This window comes from Oncorhynchus keta, unplaced genomic scaffold (genome assembly GCF_023373465.1).
Source record: "Oncorhynchus keta strain PuntledgeMale-10-30-2019 unplaced genomic scaffold, Oket_V2 Un_contig_26212_pilon_pilon, whole genome shotgun sequence".
NCBI lineage: Eukaryota > Metazoa > Chordata > Actinopteri > Salmoniformes > Salmonidae > Oncorhynchus > Oncorhynchus keta.
The window spans coordinates 42,994-61,158 of NW_026284845.1; the positions used below are offsets into that span (position 1 = coordinate 42,994).

At 41.5% G+C, this 18,165-nt stretch overlaps 1 pseudogene; it reads right to left on the reverse strand.

The window, feature by feature from the left end:
* Positions 1-12,062: 12,062 nt before the first annotated feature.
* On the reverse strand, positions 12,063-14,143 carry LOC127922540 (heme oxygenase-like; annotated as a pseudogene).
* Between the last annotated feature and the right edge of the window lie 4,022 nt (positions 14,144-18,165).

Below are 18,165 nucleotides of genomic sequence, written 5' to 3' on the forward strand. Positions count from 1 at the left end.
ACCTCAATGATGACACAGAGGTCTTCTGTCCCCTGTAGACAAGGGCCCTGGCCATGTTCAGGGAGCAAATAAGGAGGGTTTCTTTATGTCATCTCAAGAGTCCTATCTCCTAATATACTCAGCAAAAAGGAAACATCCTCTGTCAACTGCATTTATTTTCAGCAAACTTAACATGTGTAAATATTTGTATGAACATAAGATTCAACAACTGAGACAAACTGAACAAGTTCCACAGACATGTGACTAACAGAAATGGAATAATGTGTCCCTGAACAAAGGGGGGTCAAACGTAATGGTCAGTATCTGGTGTGGCCACCAGCTGCATTAAGTACTGCAGTACACCTCCTCCTCATGGACTGCACCATATTTGCCAGTTCTTGCTGTGAGATGTTACCCCACTCTTCCACCAAGGCACCTGCAAGTTCCTGGACATTTCTAGGGGAATGGCCCGTGCTCAATGGTCCTTCTGTAGCTCAGCCCGGGACCACCCTCCAATCCAACAGGTCCTTTGGATAAGACGTCTGCTAAATGGGATTATATTATCCGGGCTCTTCGCTAGCCATGGCAGAACACTGACATTCCTGTCTTGCAGGAAATCGCGCATGAACGATCAGTATGGCTGGTGGCATTGTCATGCTGGAGGGTCATGTCAGGATGAGCCTGCAGGAAGGGTACCACATGAGGGAGGACGATGTCTTCCCTGTATGCACTAACGTTGAGACGGGAATGACCTATGATGCTGTGACACACCACCCCAGACCATTGTGGACCCTCCACCTCCAAATCGATCCCGCTCCAGAGTACATGGTTATTATTCCTTTGACAATAAACGCGAAACCGACCATCATCCCTGGTGAGACAAAACCGTGACTCATCAGTGAAGAGCACTATTTTCCAGTCCTGTCTGGTCCAGCGACAGTGGGTTTTGTGCCCATAGGCGACACTGTTGTCGGTGATGTCTGGTGAGGACCTGCCTACAACAGGCCTACAAGCCCTCAGTCCAGCCTCTCTCAGCCTATTGCAGGCAGTCTGAGCACTGATGGAGGGATTGTGCGTTCTGGTGTAACTCGGGCAGTTGTTGTTGCCATCCTGTACCTGTCCCGCAGGGAGGTGTGATGTTCGGATGTACTGATCCTGCACAGGTGTTGTTACACGTGGTCTGCCACCGCGAGCACGATCACCTCTGTTATGTCTCCTGTAGCGCTGTCACGTCCACAGTACAGACCAATTTATTGCCCTGGACATCTGCAGTCTCACCTCCTTGCAGCAAAGGCACGTTCACCCAGATGAGCAGGACCCTGGGCATCTTTCTTTAATGTCCTAAGTTTTCATAACTGTGACCTTAGTTGCCTACCATTTGTTAGCTGTTAGTTTAACGACCATTCCACAGGTGCATGTTCATTAATTGTTTATGGTTCATTGAACAAGCATGGTAAACAGTGTTTAAACCCTTTACAATGAAGATTTGTGAAAGTTATTTGGATTTTTCGAATTCCTTTGAAAAACTGGTCCTGAAAAGGGAGGTTTCTTTTTTGCTGGGTTTATATGCAGGCCAGACTGGCCAGTAATAGGTTGATAATGCCTATTTTATTATTTCAGTTGCCTAATAGGTTCATACTGCCTATTTTATTATTTCAGTTGCCTAATAGGTTGATAATGCCTATTTTATTATTTCAGTTGCCTAATAGGTTAATAATATATAATAACTTTGACATACTGTAGACACTAGACGTTCTGTAGACGTACTGTTGACATACTGTAGACGTACTGTAGACATACGGTTTGACATACTGAGACATACTGTAGACATACTGTTGACATACTGTAGACATACTGTAGACATATGGTTGACATTCTGTAGACATACTGTAGACATACTGTAGACATACGGTTGACATACTGTAGACGCAGTACTGTAGACATACTGTAGACATATGTTTGACATCTGTAGACACTGTAGACATACTGTAGACATACGGTTGACATACTGTAGACGTACTAGACGACTGTACATGCTGTAGATATACGGTTGACATACTGTAGACATCCTGTTGACATAATGTTGACATTATATGTACCTGTCCAGTAGGCTACAGAGATCTGTTTAGTGTCTTACTGAAATCAGATGTCCATCCTGTGCAGATTGAAAATGTTAGTATTGACCACCGTCTCACCAAAATGAATGAATGCTAGCAGTGTGATTGAGTGGCACATCTACAGGAATGTCAGTGCCTCTAGAAAACTGTAGACATACGGTTGACATACTGTGACATACTGTTGACGTCTTGCATACTGTAGACATTGTAGTCACCAGAGACATAGCACATACTGTTGATGTACTGTAGCCACTGTCTAGACATACGGTTGACCTATGTTGACATCCTCTGAGACAGCATACGGTTAAGGCACTGTTTAATACTGTTGACATGACTGCAGGCATACTGTTGACATACTGTAGACATACTTTACGGTTGACATTTAGACAACTGTAGACCTGTTTATACAGACGTAACTGTAGAAAGTTGACACTGTAGATTTGTAGCATATTTGACATACGGTTTACTGTAGACATACGGTTGACATACAGACATGCTGTAGACATACGGTTGTTTATGGTTGTATTGTAGCCGTACTGTTTACACTGTAATAGTGTACTGTAATGTACCTATTTTATTATTTAGACATAGTGCGTACTGTAGATGTACTGTAGGTAGACATACGGTTACAGTTGCCTAATAGGTTGACATACTGTAGACATGAACGGTTTTACTTAGACATACGGTTTCTGTAGACAGCTGTAGACCGGTTGACATACTGTAGGTTGATACGGTTGCCTATTTTATTATTTCAGTACTTGCCTGTAATAGGTTGACATAATGCCTATTTTATTATTACAGAGATCTGTTTAGGGCCCTGAAATAGGTCCATCCTGCCGGCATTTTATTATTTGACATAAGGTGAATGCACCTTGTAAGGCTGGATAATGCCTATGACTTAAATTTAAATGTAATAGGTTGATACTGCCTATTTTAATATTTCAGTTGCCTAGTAGGTTCATACTGCCTATTTCATTATTTCAGTTACCTAATAGGTTGATACTGTCTATTTTATTATTTCAGTTACCTAATAGGTTGATACTGTCTATTTTATTATTTCAGTTGCCTAATAGGTTGATACTGCCTATTTTATTATTTCAGTTGCCTAATAGGTTGATACTGTCTATTTTATTATTTCAGTTGCCTAATAGGTTCATACTGTCTATTTTATTATTTCAGTTGCCTAATAGGTTGATACTGTCTATTTTATTATTTCAGTTGCCTAATAGGTTGATACTGTCTATTTTATTATTTCAGTTGCCTAATAGGTTGATACTGTCTATTTTATTTTTTCAGTTACCTAATAGGTTGATACTGTCTATTTTATTTTTTCAGTTGCCTAATAGGTTCATACTGCCTATTTCTTTATTTCAGTTACCTAATAGGTTGATACTGTCTATTTTATTTTTTCAGTTGCCTAATAGGTTGATACTGACTATTTCATTATTTCATTTACCTAATAGGTTGATACTGCCTATTTCATTATTTCAGTTACCTAATAGGTTGATACTGCCTATTTCATTATTTCAGTTACCTAATAGTTTGATACTGACTATTTCATTATTTCAGTTACCTAATAGGTTGATACTGCCTATTTCATTATTTCAGTTACCTAATAGGTTGATACTGACTATTTCATTATTTCAGTTACCTAATAGTTTGATACTGACTATTTCATTATTTCAGTTACCTAATAGTTTGATACTGCCTATTTCATTATTTCAGTTACCTAATAGTTTGATACTGCCTATTTCATTATTTCATTTACCTAATAGTTTGATACTGACTATTTCATTATTTCAGTTACCTAATAGTTTGATACTGACTATTTCATTATTTCAGTTACCTAATAGTTTGATACTGACTATTTCATTATTTCAGTTACCTAATAGTTTGATACTGACTATTTCATTATTTCAGTTACCTAATAGTTTGATACTGACTATTTCATTACATGTATTCTCTGCTTAACAGCAGGCATCTTTATTCCTAAAGGCTCATAATTCTAGATACACAAATATTAGAATCATTAAATACGTGAATGTCTTATATTTTGTGTTGATAATGAATCGTCTGTCTGAAATGAAAAACCAGGACATGTAAATCCATGGAATCCAAACGAATGTGTTGTGTCCTTCTATATGACATATGCAAATGTATTAGAATAAATCAAGACTACGAAAAGACTGTCTTAACATCGTTTTCACGTGCTCAGCTAATAAACGAACAAACCAAAAGTATGCTTATAGCAGAATAAAATACTTTTAGGTTCAATTGTATACACACATGTTGCATTTGAGCAAAATGTTTGAAAAGCTCTTCATAAATAAGTTGTCATTTTGAGTGAAACTATCCTGTAGACATGACATTATTTAAGCATTCAGAACAGTCTTCTTGGTAACGGTGGTAACGAATGGTATTGAACCTTATGATGAGCCAAAGGTCAGTCAAGTTGGTCAGGGAGTTGGTTAACTTAAGATAAAAGCATCTGCCAAATTTCATATACAGCTCTGGAAGAAATGAAGAGACCACTGCAAACGATCAGTTACTCTGGTTGTACTATTTATAGGTATGTGTTTGGGTAAAATTTACATTTTTGGTTTATTCTATAAACTACTGACAACTTCCAAATAAAAATATTGTCATTTAGTGCATTTATTTGCAGAAAATGGACAGGTCATGGGGTCAGGTCTGGAGTCAGGGTTCAGGTCTGGAGATTGGGCTGGCCATGACAGGGTCTTGATCTGGTGGTCCTCCATCCACACCTTGATTGACCTGACTGTGTGGCATGAAGCATGCTGGAAAACCAATCCTCAGAGTTGGGGAACATTGTCCTGCTGGAAAACCAATCCTCAGAGTTGGGGAACATTGTCCTGCTGGAAAACCAATCCTCAGAGTTGGGGAACATTGTCCTGCTGAGAAACCAATCCTCAGAGTTGGGGAACATTGTCCTGCTGGAGAAACCAATCCTCAGAGTTGGGGAACATTGTCCTGCTGGAGAAACCAATCCTCAGAGTTGGGGAACATTGTCCTGCTGGAGAAACCAATCCTCAGAGTTGGGGAACATTGTCCTACTGGAAAAACCAATCCTCAGAGTTGGGGAACATTGTTACTGGGAGAAACCAATCCTCAGAGTTGGGGAACATTGTCCTGCTGGAGAAACCAATCCTCAGAGTTGGGGAACATTGTCCTGCTGGAGAAACCAATCCTCAGAGTTGGGGAACATTGTCCTACTGGAGAAGCCAATCCTCAGAGTTGAACATTGTCCTACTGGAGAAACCAATCCTCAGAGTTGGGGAACATTGTCCTACTGGAGATCCTCAGAGTTGGGGAACATTGTCCTGCTGGAGAAACCAATCCTCAGAGTTGGGGGAACATTGTCCTGCTGGAAAACCAATCCTCAGAGTTGGGGAACATTGTCCTGCTGGAAAAACCAATCCTCAGAGTTGGGGAACATTGTCCTGCTCAATCCTCAGAGTTGGGGAACATTGTCCTGCTGGAGAAACCAATCCTCAGAGTTGGGGAACATTGTCCTGCTGGAAAACCAATCCTCAGAGTTGGGGAACATTGACTGGAAAACCAATCCTCAGAGTTTGGGAACATTGTCCTGCTGGAAAACCAATCCTCAGAGTTGGGGAACATTGGGGAAAAACCAATTCGGAGTTGGGGAACATTGTCCTGCTGGAAAAACCAATCCTCAGAGTTGGGGAACATTGTCCTGCTGGAAAAACCAATCCTCAGAGTTGGGGAACAGAAAAACCAATCCTCAGTTGGGGAACATTGTCTGCTGGTCCTCAGAGTTGGGGAACATTGTCCTGCTGGAGAAACCAACAGAGTTGGGGAACATTGTTGCTGGAGAAACCAATCCTGGCTGCTGAAAAACCAATCCTCAGAGTTGGGGAACATTGTCCTGCTGGAAAACCAATCCTCAGAGTTGGGGAACATTGTCCTACTGGAGAAGCCAATCCTCAGAGTTGGGGAACATTGTCCTACTGGAGAAACCAATCCTCAGAGTTGGGGAACATTGTCCTACTGGAGAAACCAATCCTCAGAGTTGGGGAACATTGTCCTGCTGGAGAAACCAATCCTCAGAGTTGGGGAACATTGTCCTGCTGGAAAACCAATCCTCAGAGTTGGGGAACATTTGCTGAAAACCCCTCAGAGTTGGGGAACATTGTCCTGCTGAAAAACCAATCCTCAGAGTTGGGGAACATTGTCCCTGGAAAACCAATCCTCAGAGTTGGGGAACATTGTCCTGCTGGAAAACCAATCCTCAGAGTTGGGGAACATTGTCCTACTGGAAAACCAATTCAGAGTTTGGGAACATTGTCCTGCTGGAAAAACCAAATCCTCAGAGTCTGGCACCCTGGAAAACCAATCCTCAGTTGGGGAACATTGTCTTCGCAGAAGGAAGCAGGTTTTCTTCCAGGACAATATTGGCTTGAATGCGGCCCTTCACAAAGACAACATTGTCCTCTGCCCAGAGTTCCAGCCTTGCTGAAACACCCCAGAGTTGGGGAACATGTCACTGATCCTCCACTCAAGTTGGGGTGACTGGTAAAAACACTGTGGCTTGTAGGTCTGGAAAAACCTCCAGAGTTGGGGAACATTGTCCCACTGAGAAAACATTTGGTTGGGGAACATTTCCTGCTGGAGAAGGAGTTGGGCAAATTGTCCTGCTGGAGAAAACCAATTCAGAGTTGGTGAACAGACTGGTGGTTGGGGAACATTGGCTGGAGAAAACACATGAACATTGTCCTGCTGATTGAAGATCAAATTCCACCAAATAGTTGATTTCTGAACTCTTCCTAAGTTAAAACATTAGTATTGTGTTGTTTAAAAAATGAATATGAACTGATTTTCTTAGCATTTTTCGAGGTCTGACAACACTGCATATTTTTTGCTATTTTGACCAATTGTCATTTTCTGCAAATAAATGCTCTAAATTACATTTTTATTTGGAATTTGGGAGAACTGTTGTCAGTAGTTTATATAATTAAACAAAATGTAAATTTTACCCAAACACATACCTATAAATAGTAAAAACCAGAGAAACTGATCATTTGCAGTGGTTTCTTAATATTTTCCAGAGCTGTATATTACCTCTGCCTATCCTGCCATTCATTGTAATTATACTGGTATGGGATTCATCCCTGACCAAGATGGCTGCCATGTTTGCCCAATTATGGAAATGTGAGGGTTTATTGTCACATCTTCTCCTGCTACACCCCTAGTGGACATTCGGTGTCTCCTTGACCTGCAGCCATTTCCCCAGTTCTCTCCCCTCTCTTCTTCTTCTCTCTCTCTCTGTGATTGTGTGGTTGGAGACAGGTGTGCTGGAGTCAGAACAGTTCCCCACCAGCTGCAACCCGTTCCATAATCAAGATCTCTACAAATACTCAATCCTGCCACTTCCACTCTGCCAGATCATAATCTCATTTTGCTGCTCTGACTGGTTCCTGTCTCCTGTTCCACATTTCGCTACCCTGTTCTGAATTCAACTCATCATCACTCCCTTGATTCCCTCCAGACCTGTTTACCCTGTCCCAACCCAGCTCACTCCAACCTCAGCCTCCACATCGGGTTTCCTACAACTCATCCAAGCTTCCCTGGATCTGCACTTCATCTCTCCCTTTGTTGCAATAAATATCTTGGTTCATTCATCCCTGTTTCCTGGTCTGAGTCTGCTCTGGGTTCTCCTGTGCTGCTCCGCTTAACATTTGACAATGCCCCTCTAGTAATTCAATAGGCTCTCTATGGGTTTACACCGGCCCGCAGGACACATGGCAAATTCAATTGTATGATGACAAAACGTCGCTTGATATTGAGCGCCATCAAGTGACGTCACTGTGTAAAACACCTCAATATTAGTTTATGAAGACAAATCACTTCATAACCTATACCTGGCGCTGTGGCATACACACCTCTCCATTTTGTTTGTTTGACTACATAGGAAGTGATAAATAACAGGTCAAACGCAGCCCGTCATATTCCTTATAAGTTTGTATGAGTTCAAATGAATGGCCAGTTCGCGCTCTGCTCACTGGTTCCAGAGCGAATGATGGCCTGTCTTACAGAGAAGCTCATCAGAGAGTTCCTGACCCTTCAGGGGCAGGCAACACTGTCAACCGACATCCATGTCAATCACATGAGGGGATGGATCATCTTCAATGTTCAGAAAGCCTTCCTGAAAGTGAGAGCGACCTCAAGGTCCACAGGAAGTCAACCTGTCCAACACTTTCCTGTTTAGCTAATAATGAAGCTAAATACATGGCCAAAATACGATAAGTCTCTTTGCTGAATATATGTTCTGTGTTTCATTTGTAGATTTCAGGAAGAGAGAGGGGAGAAAACCCTGCCTCATTGAGCTGGTAAGAAATATACTTCACTTTATAACCAGCGAGATGTGAAAGATTCATAATAGCCTGATCAAATGACATTGTCAGGTGTGTCAGGTGTTCAAAATGAGTTGTAAATGCTTTCATTCGTATAAACATTTGCCACTGCTAATATGCAACTCAATATTCCACTAAATTCAAACTCACAGGCAGGCATTGAAGGTGAGGAGTCGGCACAGGCTCGTTAACATCAAGCAGGATGTTTGGAAAGAGCTCAATGTGGAACGATGCCCATCTTTCCGGTCTACTGGAAAGGAATGACCAGCTTCTCTTATCCCTGTGTGTGACTATTTAATTATTATTTAAATTTTATTTTACCTTTATTTAACTGGTGCAAGTCAGTTAAGAACAAATTCTTATTTTCAATGACGGCCTAGGAACAGTGGGTTAACTGCCTGTTCAGGGGCAGAATGACAGATTTGTACCTTGTCAGCTTGGGGATTTTAACTTGCAACCTTCCGGTTACTAGTCCAACGCTCTAACCACTAGGCTACCCTGCCGCCCCATGTTCAGTGTAATACTGTCGGCATGCTGTGTGTTTCATAAGAAATACATGCAGTGCATTCAGAAAGTATTCATACCCCTTGACTTATTCCACATTTTGTTGTGTTAAAGCCCGAAATTCTAAATTGATTAAATATTTGCTTTTTTCACCCATCTACACACAATACTCCATAATGATGAAGTCAAAACAGGATTGTAGACATTTTTGCAAATTTATTGAAAATTGAATATTTAAATATCTTATTATAGACTGCTGTTTTAACCTCTATCAATAGTCATAAGAGGAGCATTTAGAGATCACATGGAAAAGAGAGAAATACATTCCACAGGAAGTCAGGGAGGTCGGGAGAGCCTGGTGGACATGGCAGCAGGAAGAGACAGCACAAGGGACATCGTCCAAAGAGCCCTCACTGAAATCGGGACCAAGGTGACGAGCTGCCCCAAGACCTTCTCGAAGCAGGTCGTGGTGCTCAGTTAAACCATCAGGACATTATCTCCCAGGTAATTCTTCAAGTGACTTACAAACTCTTTCGGAACTGACTTTCTGAAGGTCACCCTCTTTGAAGGATGCAGAAGCTCTCCTATGATCCTTGTTATGGGCCAGGCCACGGGGGGCAGCTGGTCAACACTCTTCAGCAGTCCACAGATCACTTAGAGGTGGTGAAGAGGGTTAAACCAAGGCCTAATACCCTTTAAAGGGTTAATACATTATGTTATGATAAACTGTAAGGTCTCCTTCAGGACCTCTGTGTGTGTTAACCTGTTTTGAGGGTTGTGACCTTCAGACACTATCAGAAGGTGTTTACGCTCAGACTCCTCCTGTCTGGATCCCACCGTGGTTATCTGGTTGTCCGACAACACAAGGCTGCCACAGACCTGATGAAACCAGTCACCTGTCAGAAGATGTTTACGTTCAGACTCACTCTTGTCATGACCCACCGTGATGAAATCTGTTTGTCCAACCCACTGAGCTTTTAATTGCTGATGAAGATGGCCACCTGTCAGGGAGGTTAGATTTTTAAATGTTGTTGCCAGGGAAACTCACGCATGAGGACTGGGAGAGGCTCCTGAGTTACAGGATGTCCGACAACCAAGGTGAACCTGGGGAGAAACTATCAGAAGATGTTATATTCAGACTCCTTCTGTCTAGAAATGGTTATTACTTAAAGGAGTATTTTTCAATGCTGAAACAACGAGTCAGGAAGATGCTTCTATTACTAATGTATGTTTGATAATTATAGACCTGATCATGTTGAAGAAATTGACCAACAGTGGCCAGAACATCATGGCGAACCTGAGGAGATACTAGGCCCCAGAATGGTGCCGGCGAGAGACTTGGACTGGGATCAAAGATCTTCAGGGAAACTCTACGTGGTTTGCCTTGTAGCTCTGTGTGGATTGCAAGAGTGTACCTGATCGGTTTGCTGCTAACAAGGGGGAGGGACTTATCATATAGAGTTATGATGGAGAACCATGTTGTGGTCCTTCTGTGGCTCAGTTGGTAGAGCATGGCGCTTGTAACGCCAGGGTAGTGGGTTCGATTCCGGGACCACGTATACGAGAATGTATGCACACATGACTGTAAGTCGCTTTGGATAAAAGCCGCCAGCTAAATGGCATATATTATTATATTATTATTATGTTCTAAGTTCTTGTTCAAAGAAGACAGCGCTTATTCAAATATTATTATGCCCCAGAAGTGCCGGCTAAAGAAGCACTTGGACTGTGTCAAAGATCTCAACGCCACGTGTTTGCCTGTAGCTCTGTGGATTGCTAACCAGGGAGACATTAGAGCAGAAACACTGCAGAATGAGGAAGGTTAGGACTTATTCTCAGAGTATGATGGAGAACCATCCTAAGTTCTTGTTTCCGACTTCGAAAAAAACATTTAGACCTGAGCCCATCCTACCACAGAACTATCTACAGCTGGTACAGGAGGCTGAGGCTAGAGAAGCACCTCGCTCTGACCCTGATGCCACCACCAGCACCACATTCCAGACCATCAAAGAAGATGACCAGCCTTCTGTCTTCGAGACTGCTGCTGGACAGGAAGTGGAGCATGACAAACCAAAGCTGATGAGGAGGATTCGCAACATTTCCTCAGAAGGAAATGTAATGAAGGGGCTTCTAAAGCCTATTATCACCACAATACCGTATACTAGAAGAGAATTCTAACAGCCTGACATTGTTATCTAATTTGTCTGTTATTATTTGGGAAATAGAAGGATGGGATTTGAGCCTTAGCATTTCTGATTAGAAACCCCACAAGACAAGACTCTGTTCCACAGAACTGGAACAGCCTGGATATTTTTTGTTCCTATTTTATTCTTGTTTTCTTCATTTTGAAGTATATTAATTTAACTTTTTTATGCACACTGATTGAGATAAAATTACATGTTCAATCTATATTGTTACTCTGTGGTTGGATGTTGATAGAGGAAAGGATTTGAAATCATGTAGACGATGAAGAAATGATCTGTGCATTTTATACCCCACATGGTATACTTTTTATTAAAAATGTACAAATATATACAATATATACAAATATTTTTGTTGAACAAATTTCACAAACAGTATAACTGACTTTACAAAAATGGATTTGACAGGTAGAAATATTACAGTAGTAATGGCTACATCTTGAGATTGTAAATGAAAAAGATAGATTTCATTTTTGCTCTTCATTTTCACAGTGACATTGATAAATGATTCAGAAATGTCACTAAATGTTCAGTGAGTACTAGTCTATTTCTAGTGTACTAGTGATTTTATACTGGTGGACATTGAGTCAGTACTGCCAGTCAGACACACGGACATGTATCAATACCATACACATCCTAACTCATAGTTTAATGTGGCTACATACAACACAGGAACTATAAGAATTTATATTACTAAGTTATTACTTACTTCTGTACAGTATTTCCTTTTTTAACAACTTTTTAAAACTATTTAGGATTAACAACATTATACAATATGGGGTCCTTCATTCTCTTTAAAGTCTTTAAAGTACAAAAATACTCCCAAACATCATCTAGGTCTAGGGTAATTCTGTTATGGATTTGATTCAACTTTGCTGAAAACACTTTACAACTTTAAAAGCATACATTCCCATGCCAACCGTTGCCAGGGCGACACAGATCCCCAGCACCATTCTGAAGAGGGGTGATGCAGACCAGACTGGTCTGGATCTGAAGGATCTAGCAGTCAGTTTCTCTCCTGAGAAAAGGAGGAATTATTAGTATTATCTAACACACTAACTGCAGAAGTACTAAATATCACTGTCATCATATTAAGTCGTGTGTGTGTCCGTGCGTGTGGTGTCTGTGTGCGTGCATATGTCGCACATGCATGTGCCTATGCATGTGTGTGTGTCTATGCCTGTGTGTGTGTGTGTATAGTCTGTGTGTGCGTAACTTACCATCAGCCAGTTTGGAATGTGTCGACGTGTGTCTTGTGCATCTATTTCTGGTTGTCGTATGCATGACCTCACTTTTCCTCTCTGTCACAGACACCATCTTCTGAAGATCGTCAAAGACCTGCATCACAGACAGAGGCAAGACATCAGTCAAAAGTCAGTCATCATATGTACGAAGAGCCAAGAAGGTCATAAAAAAAAAAAAAATGGCACTTCACTTAGCTTATAGCTGAACACCAACCCTAATATCTAACCTTATCCCCCCTAAACCATGACTGTCCTGTTTCCCTATTCCTCGTCACCCCCTCATCCTCCACTCCTCTCCTCCATCCTCTCCTCCTCCACTCCCTCTCCTCTCCTCCTCCTCCTCCTCACCTGGATGTTCAACTCGAAGGCTCTGACAGCCTCCTCCAGCATTCCTTTCCTCTCCTCCTCCTCCAGCTCTATGCTGTTCATTCTACTCCCACAGCTGTTTGAACAGGTTGGGGGCTGCTCACGCCCGGGAAGGAAAAGAACGACAGACCCTCGCCACCCTTCAGCCCCAGAGACTTCTGAGTAATACGGCCAAGGACTTGTCCGCCAGATAGGTCGCCGAGGTAGCGGGTGTACGCGTGGGCCACTAGATACTCAGGCTGTCTTCGCCGATCTGTGGAGGGAAGGAGAGAAGGAGAGAGAGAGTCAGTACAGTCACTGGTGTGAATGCACTATAAACCCATTCCAAGTAACCAATTTTTTACAATTTTTATTATCTCAACTAACATTTGGTTGAATTTACATTGGATTTTGAAACCTCATTTGCCCCTTCATGGTTACATAAGGCAGGGTTTTTAAACTGGTTCAGGGGGCCTCCTCTGGGTGCACGTTTAGTTTCCCCTAGCACTAAACAGATGATTCAAATAATCAAAGTGCTGATGATGAGGTAATTATTTGAATCAGCTGTGTGGTGCTGGGGAAAAAACTAAAATGTGCACCAGGGGAGGCCCCCTGGACCGAGTTGGGGAAACCCTGTTATAAAGCATTATGGTACGATTCAACTTCCACAGACCAATCCAGTTTAATACACACCTGTCTGAGTCTATGGGCATATATTTTAGTGGCAGCCGGTACAACAATTCTCTCCAGTCCTGCCCATAGAAATGCTCCAGGTCCCTTCCACTGACTCCAGCCGTGCCAGTTCCAGGGGGAAGTATATAGGCGCGACACTCGTGGTGGTTGGAGTTGTTGTCCAGAGCTTCCTCTAGTGCTTGATAGATCTCATAGAGGGAGCACAGGAGAAGCTGAGGAAAGGAGACAAGGAAAGGATATAAACTAGGGTTAGTCTCAATATCGATTATACACAAAACACAGTACCTTGACCCACAACAGTTGATAGCAGCATGATAGAATGATGGAGCATGATGATGCATGGCGCTCCAGCTCTTAAAATGTTGCATGTCCACATGGAACATTCGGATCAACTGATGGGAACAGTGTAGATAAGGAATCATAAGACTAATTGCGTTGTACTTGCTAGTATCTCCATTTACTAACATGCAGAAGAGGTTTAAACAGAGATGAATCTTGCCTCTGTTAATGATATGTTAATGATTGATTACCTTGTACTGTGTCAGACTGACGTTTCCTCTCTGGTAGGCCAGCATCAGCTCAGTGTTCTCTGCTCTGACATGGCTGTCCTTGGTCACAGCCTTAATCTGCTCAGACAGATCACTGTGGGAGAGAGGAAAACACATTAACCCTGTATTCAACCTGTAAAGTTACAGCATTCTGTTCACACAGAGAGAGAGAGATGGGGGGTCATGTTAACTTCTGTTTTCAACGATAAAGACTGTCTTACACACTGAGTGATGATTGACAGAAGGATGAGAGGGGGAATGCCCACTGACATATGAGGACAGCTGGGTGACATATCACTTAGAGGTGGAAAACCAACACGGGTCTATCAATGGAGGCTAACTGCTAATGGGGATAAGATACTGCAGGTGGGACGGCAAGCAGATCAGAGCAATAGACACCTACCAGAAGAACACCCCATGAAACGCTGCCTCTTGCAAAAAGCAGCATGTTTCTAAGCCACTTAATAACACAAGAAACAGTTTAGTTTGTCTGAGATCTTCATATGCTTGGTAGAGACCAGCACAGAGACAGCGATGTTAACTGTCTGCTAAGTTCAATCAAACACAGAAATCAGTAGTATGTATACTGCAGCCTTTACCTGTCCAGAGCTCCACTTGTGTCTGCATCTTCTTGTCTGTCTCCATATCTGTGTACACAACAGAGAAAAGCATCAATATGACTGAGATAATACGCTGCCATACTGTCTGAGCTATAACACAGTATAAACCGTATAAACATGACATGTTGACAATAAGCCTTTAAAAATGATCACACATCAGATACTTGCATGTTGCTATATGACTCAAACAGGAATTGCAATGTCAGTTGCTATAGAAAGTTATGACTGAAAGCTATGACCCAGAAATGGCACAAAAAGTCAAATTGTAAATCAGTTTTTCACTCACCAGTTCACAAGTTATTCCAATAGTTGGTCCTTTCTTTGTTGTTATATTCCCACAATGAGAGACTGTCTTCCTTCTCTTTCTCTCTCTTTCTTTCTTTCTTTCTTTCTTTCTTTCTTTTTCCTAAGTGTACAATCCTTACTTTGTGTGCCTCCTCTCCGGTCTACCTCTTTATACTGTCCTCCCCTCCTCCCTCCCTTCTTCTCTTTCACGGGTTAGCTGAGCTGAGAGAAACAGGAAGCAGTAAACCTGACTCAACAACAGCTCTGCTAGAAACAGCTATGGGAACATTGTGGAGGAGGGACTAGACCAAACATGACAGGGCAACTTAGGAATACTAGTAATGGAAAAACTGGGGGAGGAGGGACAAGCGCTAACATGACAAGGCAACTTTAGGAATAGAAATGGAAAACTGGAGGGAGGAGGGCCCAATGCTTAACATGACAGGGCAACTTTAGGAACATAAATCGAAAACTGGAGGAGGGACCAGCGCTTAACATGACAGGGCAACTTTAAGAATATAAATGAAAACTGGAGGGAGGGGGGACCAAGAGTAAACATGACTCACTTTTTACCACCCTGGAAACAAGAGGGAGGAGTAAGAGGAATAGCAATGGACAACGGGGAGTATGGAGGGGACTAGACTAATCATGACAGAGCAACTTAGGAACAACATGGAATGGTGACAGGAATGTAGGGCTAGGAGGAGGGATCAGAAGTCAGCACTAACTAAACATGACAGTGTAACTTCAGCACTCTGGGGAGCAGAGGGAGGAGTGTTGAAATCCAGACTCTGTGTAAACGACACTGCACAATCACATGACTATGGTGTGTTTTGTCAAGAAGTGGTAGTAATCTCATGTTTGATGATTCAAGTTTGCTACTTGAAGTTCGCTAGTTGGCTCTTTGTGTTAGGTTTACTGTCCATTATATATATATATATATGGGGTGGCAGGGTAGCCTAGTGGTTAGACTAGTAACCGAAAGGTTCATATCCCGAGCTAATAAGTTACAAATCTGTCGTTCTGCCCCCTGAACAGGCAGTTAACCCACTGTTCCTAGCCGTCATTGAAAATAAGAATTTGTTCTTAACTGACTTGCCTAGTTAAATAAAGGTAAAAAAATAAAAATATATATACATACATATTAAAAAAGGTAATGAAATACATGTGATTGAATACATTTTCCATAAACTCGTGAAATACTGTAAATTCCCTAACACTAAATGCAGAAGAGGTAAGAACAATTACCCAATGTACAAGTCACATTGTGGTTTATGTGTCATTATTTTTCTGATACATAGCAACATTTCATAATGGACTCGCTGACATTGCACTCTCCTGATGTTCAAGTGTAATGTCTAGCTCAAATAAGACAGAGTCACAGACACAGTGAACTCGAAGTCCACTGTTCAAATACACACTTAGAACAAAGGGTTCCAAAAGGGTTCTTCAGCTGTCCCCATTGACCTTTTTTTTGGTTGCAGGTAGAACCCTTTTTGGTTCCAGGTAGAACCCGCTTTTTCCAGGTAATAATAATAATATATCCATTTAGCTGACGTATCCAAAGCACTTACAGTCATGTGTGCATACATTCCATGGGTGGTCCCGGGAATCGAACCCTATGCGAAAGGATCTACCATGGAACCCAAAAGGGTTCTAGCCTACTTGGAACCAAAGAATCTACCTGCAACCAAAAAAAGGTTAATCAAAGTGTTCTCCTATGGGGACAGCTGAAGAACCCTTTAAGGTTATAGCACCTTGTGCTGTACTTTATAGTTGAGTATTATTTTGTTGTACCCTCCTTCCATTAGACTAACTTAGTCTCTGTGGATGTACTGTATTTTATAGTTGAGTATTATTTTGTTGAACTCCTCACCCTCCTTCCATTAGACTAACTTTAGTCTCTGTGGATGTACTGTACTTATAGTTGAGTATTATTTTGTTGAACTCCTCACCCTCCTTCCATTTGAGTCTCTGTGGATGTACTGTATTAGTTAAGTATTATTTGTTGAACTCCTCACCCTCCTTCCATTAGACTAACTTTAGTCTCTGTGGATGTACTGTACTTTATAGTTGAGTATTATTTTGTTGAACTCTCACCCTCCTTCCATTAGACTAACTTTAGTCTCTGTGGATGTACTGTACTTTATAGTTGAGTATTATTTTGTTGAACTCCTCACCCTCCTTCCATTAGACTAACGTTAGTCTCTGTGGATGTACCGTACTTTATAGTTGAGTATTATTTTGTTGAACTCCTCACCCTCCTTCCATTAGACTAACTTTAGTCTCTGTGGATGTACTGTACTTTATAGTTGAGTATTATTTTGTTGAACTCCTCACCCCTTCCATTAGACTAACTTTAGTCTCTTGGATGTACTGTACTTTATAGTTGAGTATTATTTTGTTGAACTCCTCACCCTCCTTCCATTAGACTAACTTTAGTCTCTGTGGATGTACTGTACTTTATAGTTGAGTATTATTTTGTTGAACTCCTCACCCTCCGTCCACTAGACTAATGTTAGTCTCTGTGGATGTACTGTACAGTACATTCAATTAGCATGGGTAAAGAAAGATGAATAGACGGCAGGGTAGCCTAGTGGTTAGAGCGTTGGACTAGTAACCGGAAGGTTGCGAGTTCAAACCCCCCGAGCTGCCAAAGTACAAATCTGTCGTTCTGCCCCTGAACAGGCAGTTAACTCACTGTTCCTAGGCCGTCATTGAAAATAAGGATGTGTTCTTAACTGACTTGCCTGGTTAAATAAAGGTCAAATAAATAAATAAAAAAAGACACCTGTTGGTTTAATTGTTAACAGTGTAACCTAAATTCTGTACACACAGTGTGCTGCAATGCTGTTTGACTTAATCTCTGACTGCCAAGTCAACCTCCCTCTCTGTCACAACAAAGCTCTCAATCATGCCTGGAAATGGCAGTGGCAATTTTGGCAATGATGTATCACACTGAGAAGTAAACAACTATTACTATTTAATTCCCTCTTGGGTCTAATATCAGTTGATGATTCATATATGATATTGTTATGCATTATGGGTATAATTATTCGATTTTGATGCTATAATATTTGATTTAAAGATTAATTTATTTAATGGAGAATAATCCATAACTGTAACTTTGTTGCAACCTGCAGGTCTGCAACAATGCAGCCAAATATATAGATTGCGTTTAACTGGTGTGCTAAATTGTAGCAATAAAATAATTAGTCATAAAGGTTTAGGACG